At 38.2% G+C, this 8,024-nt stretch overlaps 1 long non-coding RNA gene across 2 annotated transcripts; it reads right to left on the minus strand.

Annotated features, from left to right (window-relative positions):
* Window positions 1-4,893: 4,893 nt before the first annotated feature.
* Window positions 4,894-8,024, minus strand: LOC115434401 (uncharacterized). Of its 2 annotated transcripts, none has more exons than XR_003937516.1 (3): window positions 7,908-8,024; window positions 5,222-5,293; window positions 4,894-4,920 (listed from the first exon to the last, which is right to left on the minus strand). It is a non-coding gene; the product is annotated as an uncharacterized LOC115434401 (long non-coding RNA). The 2 variants fall into 2 exon arrangements; XR_003937517.1 differs by lacking the exon at window positions 7,908-8,024 and adding an exon at window positions 6,302-6,331.

Genomic DNA, 8,024 nt, shown 5'->3' on the forward strand with positions numbered 1-8,024 from the left:
TTTTCATCTCTGCAGAATCTGTAATGAAGTTTAACATTAGTCATATGATTTCATAAATAAAACAATTTCAAGAAAAATCACACTGTACTTACCAGTCTGTGGATATGTGAGATTTCCTTCATCAACCTCACTCTCAGCATCGACCTCATTCTCAGCATCGACCTCACTCTCTGCACTTAAGTCGGTCATCTGTAGGTTATCTAACAAAGTAAATTATATTCCCTTGATAAATTATGAGGTTTAACTGCTATACATTGCGTACATACAATGTGTGTTCCATTTCACTATAACATATTTGCTAGAAACAGTTCCAATTTTAAACTTCAACACAACTTTAAATGGCATTACCATCGATTTCGATCTCCTCAAGTGTTTTGCCTTGCAGGCTTCTGAGAGACCCTTTCTCCATGGCAAGCAGTAGTTTGGATATTTTGGCAAGCTGGGTAGTAGCCTCTGGAAGTCTGTAATATTCCCGATGAACGCGAATATCGTGGCCAAGGAAGTCAGCAACTTGGTCCAACTCATGATTCTTGAGGTTCAAGATCTGTGACAAAGTTGCAACATGTTTGCGTAACTGCGTCGACCGAAGTAGTTCAGGGTTTTCAGCCCCACATTCACTTGCATAGAGCCTCAAACAGTCCTGTCCTCTGTAGGGAGTCAGACAATGAGGTCTGGCAAACAGGAACAGGTTTTCTGCCAGAACACCACAGTCTTTTCTTTTCTCTGTTAGGCATGTTATGGCCTTCACCATGTCTGGGGAAAGTAGTACTGCAACTTTCCGGCCTCTTTTACCCCTTAATTCAACACGACTGAAGTGTTGACAAAGGTGAAGTTCAAATTTTGTTAGTCCAAAAGCGACATCCTTGTGCAGGGCACTTGTGTCTCTCTCCAGAAAGCCATTCAGCGTCATCTTTGAAATTTCTCCCCCTCTTCTCCTGTTAAAAAGTATAACATTTGCCATGGTGGCTTTACAAAGTTCACTGTATGATTTTGGTGAACTGTGGGTTTCCAAGTCCTTCAGTGCTTGTTCTGTAGTCTTCTCGAGATGTCTATGAAGGCGCTGAACATCTTCCGTGAAAGGAAGAGTGGAAGGCTTGTTAAAGTGCCGCTCATTCAGCGTAGTTAAAGCGGTGTGGGAGATGTGTTCAGACCACTTTGTAGCATAGAGGGTTTTGAAACTCTGGGTTGACTTGATCAACTTACTGTCTTGTGCCATCAGTGCTCTGCAGTGTAAAATGTCACTGACTTTCTGCAGTGAGTGACCCAACTTTAGTGCGAGGCTTGGAGTACGGTAGCAGTGCTTTTCTTCATCATACCCAGACACTTTCTTAACCGCTTTGATAACCACATCAAAATTTGCAGGTCTCACAGCGTCCTCAAGAGTATGTATAGAGAATTCCTTGCGAAGTGTAAGCAGAAGTCTTCCACTTTCACGGAGTCTCTGGCGAATGTAGTCATATTTGGTGGGATCTTGTCCATGTTTGTTAAACAATGACTGGGCCAGCTGAAGAAGAGAGAAATCACTTCGCACAGTAGTAGTTACCTCATCATCTTTCATGACAGCTAATATGTTCCAAACACCTGGGGATATTTGCTGACACTGAGCTGACTCATACATAGAGGCCAAAGACAAGACCTTTTTTCTTCCAATCTCTGAATTGGCTTCTACTGGTTTTGAAGAACATTTTCGAACATGTCTCCACAGATCTCTTCGGAGATATAATGCCTGGCAGTACATGCAGTGAATATAGTCTTTTGCATTGTATTTTTTCTTTGCTGTGCGTTTTAGTTTTAGCGATCCAACTCCACTTGCTAAGACCTCTGAATTATGGCTGTGGTTTCCCTTGTTGCGTAGCTTTGTAAGCATTTTCATGCGTTGTTTGGACTTCTTGGGAAGACTTAAAACTTGAGCAACATCTGCATGTGTGTTCTCGTGAGTTTTTAGGTGACGTGTAAACTTTGACTGTAGTTTTCCACAAATGTAGCAGTAAGTTTTATTTCTGAGAGAGGAGGATGTGTTTGAGACCTGTTCAGCCCTAGCATCAGTGCTATCATCAATAATTATGTCTTCAGCATCAGCATTTCCTACTTTAGCAGTAACTCCTGATACTTCAAGCTGATTTGTGCTGATCACATCTTCAGATAATGATCCTGCAGCTTCGGAAACTGACTCTCTCTCCTCCTCTACAAGACTTTCTTGGTGGTGTCTTTTCTTTTTTGAAGTAGACTGGCTGGTGGACACCTCAAAATTCTGTACTTCTAAATGTTTGCGACTGATTTTTAAAGGCTCTGGTTCATCGTCCCTTGAACTGCTGGAATCAGCTGTGGAATCAGGCACATATTCCTCTTCAGATATGGTCACCTCACTTCCACTTTGTTCTTCACAGACCTGAAAATGATTAAAAAAATAAAAATAAAAATTAGATTTTGTGTACTTGGAAAGGATTTCACTGAAAATAATTCTACTAAAACACTTACCACTAGCAGAGGTTCAGTGACGTTTACCTTGTGTTTAAAATAACATTTTTTGTGCCAGGACTGGTAGCAAACTAGACAGACAAAATTAAGAATTAATAAAAGAAGATAGTTAATGTCATGGAGAGTACTTAAAAAGTAAGTAAAAAATTACCTTTACATCTCACACCACTCCATTTCAGAGGTGCAAAGGGTCCGCTGCATATGATACATTTTTCTAAACTTGACATTTCTTCAGGGATGAGATCATGATCACAGTCCTGTTGACCAAAAAAAACAAACAAACAGTGTAATCAAAACATAAGACTGTGATCCTAACTGACACTTATGTATAAAATATCAAAACCAATGAATTGTTTGTATTCTGTTCCTCTTTGAAAAGGAGTAAAAGATGAAAAAGACATGATTTTTATGTATTATTATCCTTGTTATGAATGAAATTGCTTTAGAAATTAACTTAAAACTTTTAAATCTACATTAACAACTTTTTGCAATGTAAAATTCAGAGGAAAAATATACACACTGTGTAAAAATCTATTCTCAACACAGCTTGAAAAACAAAAAAAACATCTGAGAGTACAGACATTCAGAAGACTAAACTGGATTTACAGTCCTCTTTATGTCTTACCCCATCAATTTGAGAATAACACAAAACCTGTGTATCTATACACAGCTGAATATAATTCTCATGAGTTTGCATTTCAAGAATAAAGAAGTCTTTGGAGATCAAATTTACCTTGAGAATGTTGTCTGCAGAGAAAGGATCAAAATCAGCAGCCTGGCACAGCATATCTCTTGAAATCTAAAATGAAGGGATTATCACAACACCTGATTATTACACAACACCTGTGCATCTAAATACTACTAGATATCATTCTCATGAGTTCATACTTCTGCAGTAAAAAAAAGTGATTGGTGATCAAAATTAATAATGGATTGGATTAACAAAATTACCTCTGGAATGTTGTCTGCATTAGAACTGCATTGGTCCACATCAGCAGGCTGACATGGCATCTCTTTGGAAATCTAAAATGGAAAGAACAATGACTGAATGTAAGTTTGATTCTAATGTACAAAACTCACAGTCCTCCTAATGTCTAAACCTGTTCAGTTGAGTATTACACAGGACCTGTGTATCTGCATGCTTCTGAATGTGTCTTTCATTCTTCAATAGTTCTTATTTTAAAACCCAGTCCTCCTAATGCATACACCTTACATGGTGATGATTACACAGGACCTGTGTATCTTTACTGTACACTGCTGAAGGTACCATTGAGAATACTTCCAAATACAAAAACAGATGAACATCAGTTTACCTCTTCCACACTTTCGCAGAGGGACTGGGCCACCACAGTGGGCTGGCAAGGAGTCTCTTTGGAGATCTAAAATGAAGGGTCAAACACTGAAAGAGAGTCTATGCTTCTAAATGCTAACTACACAGTCCTCCTAATGTCTAAACCTGTCTGGTTGAGTATTACACAGGACCTGTGTATCTGCATGCTTCTGAATGTAACTTTCATTCTTCAATAGTTCTTATTTTAAAACCCAGTCCTCCTAATGCATACACCTTACATGGTGATGATTACACAGGACCTGTGTATCTTTACTGTACACTGCTGAAGGTACCATTGAGAATACTTCCAAATACAAAAACAGATGAACATCAGTTTACCTCTTCCACACTTTCACAGAGGGACTGGGCCACCACAGTGGGCTGGCAAGGAGTCTCTTTGGAAGTCTAAAATGGAAAGAACAATGACTGAGTGCGAGTTTGTTTCTAATGTACAAAACTCACAGTCCTCCTAATGTCTGAACCTGTTTGGTTGAGTATTACACAGGACCTGTGTATCTGTATGCTTCTGAATGTAACTTTCATCCTTCATTAGTTCTTATGTTAAACTCAGTCCTCCTAATGCATACACCTTACATGGTGATGATTACACAGGACCTGTGTATCTGAATACTACTTCATATCATTCTCATGAGTTCATACTTCTACAGTGAAATAGTCATTGGTGATCCAAATTACCTCTGGAATGTTGTCTGCAATAGAACTGCATTGGTCCACATCAGCAGGCTGACATGGCATCTCATTGGAAATCTAAAATGGAAAGAACAATGACTGAGTGTGAGTTTGTTTCTAATGTACAAAACTCACAGTCCTCCTAATGTCTGAACCTGTTCAGCTGAGTATTACACAGGACCTGTGTATCTGAGCACTTCTGAATGTACTTTCATTCTTCATTAGTTCTTATGTTAAACCCAGTCCTCCTAATGCATACACCTTACATGGTGATGATTACACAGGACCTGTGTATCTTTACTGTACACTGCTGAAGGTACCATTGAGAATACTTCCAAATACAAAAACAGATGAACATCAGTTTACCTCTTCCACACTTTCACAGAGGGGCTGGGCCACCACAGTGGGCTGGCAAGGAATCTCTTTGGAGATCTAAAATGAAGGGTCAAACAATGAAAGAGAGTCTATGCTTCTAAATGCTAACTACACAGTCCTCCTAATGTCTAAACTTGTTTGGTTGAGTATTACACAGGACCTGTGTATCTGCATGCTTCTGAATGTAACTTTCATCCTTCATTAGTTCTTATGTTAAACTCAGTCCTCCTAATGCATACACCTTACATGGTGATGATTACACAGGACCTGTGTATCTGAATACTACTTCATATCATTCTCATGAGTTCATACTTCTACAGTGAAATAGTCATTGGTGATCCAAATTACCTCTGGAATGTTGTCTGCAATAGAACTGCATTGGTCCACATCAGCAGGCTGACATGGCATCTCATTGGAAATCTAAAATGGAAAGAACAATGACTGAGTGTGAGTTTGTTTCTAATGTACAAAACTCACAGTCCTCCTAATGTCTGAACCTGTTCAGTTGAGTATTACACAGGACCTGTGTATCTGAGCACTTCCGAATGTACTTTCATTCTTCATCATTTCTTATTTTAAACTCAGTCCTCCTAATGCATACACCTTACATGGTGATGATTACACAGGACCTGTGTATCTTTACTGTACACTGCTGAAGGTACCATTGAGAATACTTCCAAATACAAAAACAGATGAACATCAGTTTACCTCTTCCACACTTTCGCAGAGGGACTGGGCCACCACAGTGGGCTGGCAAGGAGTCTCTTTGGAGATCTAAAATGAAGGGTCAAACACTGAAAGAGAGTCTATGCTTCTAAATGCTAACTACACAGTCCTCCTAATGTCTAAACCTGCCTGGTTGAGTATTACACAGGACCTGTGTATCTGCATGCTTCTGAATGTAACTTTCATTCTTCAATAGTTCTTATTTTAAAAGTCAGTCCTCCTAATGCATACACCTTACATGGTGATGATTACACAGGACCTGTGTATCTTTACTGTACACTGCTGAAGTATTCTCAATGGTACATTGAGAATACTTCCAAATACAAAAACAGATGAACATCAGTTTACCTCTTCCACACTTTCACAGAGGGACTGGGCCACCACAGTGGGCTGGCAATGAGTCTCTTTGGAAGTCTAAAATGGAAAGAACAATGACTGAATGTGAGTTTGTTTCTAATGTACAAAACTCACAGTCCTCCTAATGTCTGAACCTGTTCAGTTCAGTATTACACAGGACCTGTGTATCTGCATGCTTCTGAATGTAACTTTCATTCTTCATTAGTTCTTATTTTAAACCCAGTCCTCCTAATGCATACACCTTACATGGTGATGATTACACAGGACCTGTGTATCTGAATACTACTTCATATTCTCATGAGTTCATACTTCTACAGTGAAATAGTCATTGGTGATCAAAATTACCTCTGGAATGTTGTCTGCAATAGAACTGCATTGGTCCACATCAGCAGGCTGACATGGCATCTCACTGGAAATCTAAAATGGAAAGAACAATGACTGAGTGTGAGTTTGTTTCTAATGTACAAAACTCACAGTCCTCCTAATGTCTGAACCTGCTCGGTTGAGTATTACACAGGACCTGTGTATCTGAGCACTTCTAAACATATCTCATACTAGTATCTATAAATATAAGGTCAACAGAAATACATTTACTTTTTATAGTTTCTAACATTTTGAATAGAACTGAAAAAGTTAAAATGGTCAATTCTGATTCTCATCTTCCAAAATCTGCTCTCTTAAGCACATTGCTATTCACCTCTTATGTGACTGACTATGCACATTATTATTACTCACTATACATACTTAATACAGTAGCTGCTGCAACAAATTGCTGCTAAACAAAGTTTCGTTGTATCATGTACAATGACAATAAACCTTCATCTTCTATACTGAAACTCTGTCTGCTACACCTTGGTATACCCTTCAAAATTGTGCTCAAACCTGGTAAAATGACACAGTTTGTGACAGTATTGTTATATTTCTAAATACCTTGCTTCTCCATGGCCAGTCAGAATCACCATAATTATAAGTGATTTCTTCCCCAGGACCAATATCTTTGAGTGCAAATAAACAGAGATGGGGTCTTCCATCCACTCTTGTAACTTTGATTTTGCTGTTTGGGTTCACTTCATCGTCATTTACCAGTCTCCCTAGAGATCCATCCTCTCTGGCAGCATCAACACTAAAATATCAAGTATACAATAACAATTACACTGTGTAAGGAAAAGGATTGAGCATATTTAGTGTTAGCATGTCTGATGAATATCCCTCCAACAATGCAAAATATTCATCTAACTATAAAAATTTCAATACTTGTCTGGCACTGTATTTCATGATTGAAACTAGTTTTACTGATGATGAGGCAGCAGAGTTTGCATCTCTGGGTTTGGATACAAATTTAGAAAATACACCTTAAAACAGTTACGTACCATAACTGTTGTCCATTGAACTGGAAATCAAACATAAAAACCCTGAGTGCATCATGGTAAACTTTCAATCGGTTTTCTTGTTCCTTTTTAGTTATGATGTCCCCTCTGTACTCGATAAGGAAATCTCCTTTCCGAAAGGGCCGGCAGCTGAACACACCCCGACCTAAAGGCACACATGATAAGCAAAGGACAGTAATAAACTTTAAGCAATGCAGAGCTGTCAAATAGTAACAACTGAAATTATTAACTTTTTTGATCAGTTAATTTAATTTGATGTGTTTAGGATTATTTAAATATTTTTTGTCAAGTAAGTGTTGGAACAGCTTTTTCACCACCAAATTATTTCTATGGATTCATCCACAAACATTTTCTATTATTATTAAAGTATCTAGCCTGATATACAATTGAGTGTCCTCCCTAAAAAAATTAATCATCCAACATTACAGCTTCTATTTTGAGCAGGTGCTTGTCTCCTTTAGGCTCAATAAGATGTTCTATGATCATGATCATAGAACATATCTATGTTCCTAAAGTCAAGTTTAAAAAACTACATTTTACCATAATATACTCTTGCAACTCACCTTTAAATGAATCAATATATTTGACATCAAATCCTTCCTTATCTTCACCTAAGGAGCAATAATAAACAGCATCTTGTTTAGGATTTCTTTTAGCTCTCTGTGGTCTTGTTGCCGCCA

The sequence above is a fragment of the Sphaeramia orbicularis genome, chromosome 15, assembly GCF_902148855.1.
Source record: "Sphaeramia orbicularis chromosome 15, fSphaOr1.1, whole genome shotgun sequence".
Taxonomy (NCBI): domain Eukaryota; kingdom Metazoa; phylum Chordata; class Actinopteri; order Kurtiformes; family Apogonidae; genus Sphaeramia; species Sphaeramia orbicularis.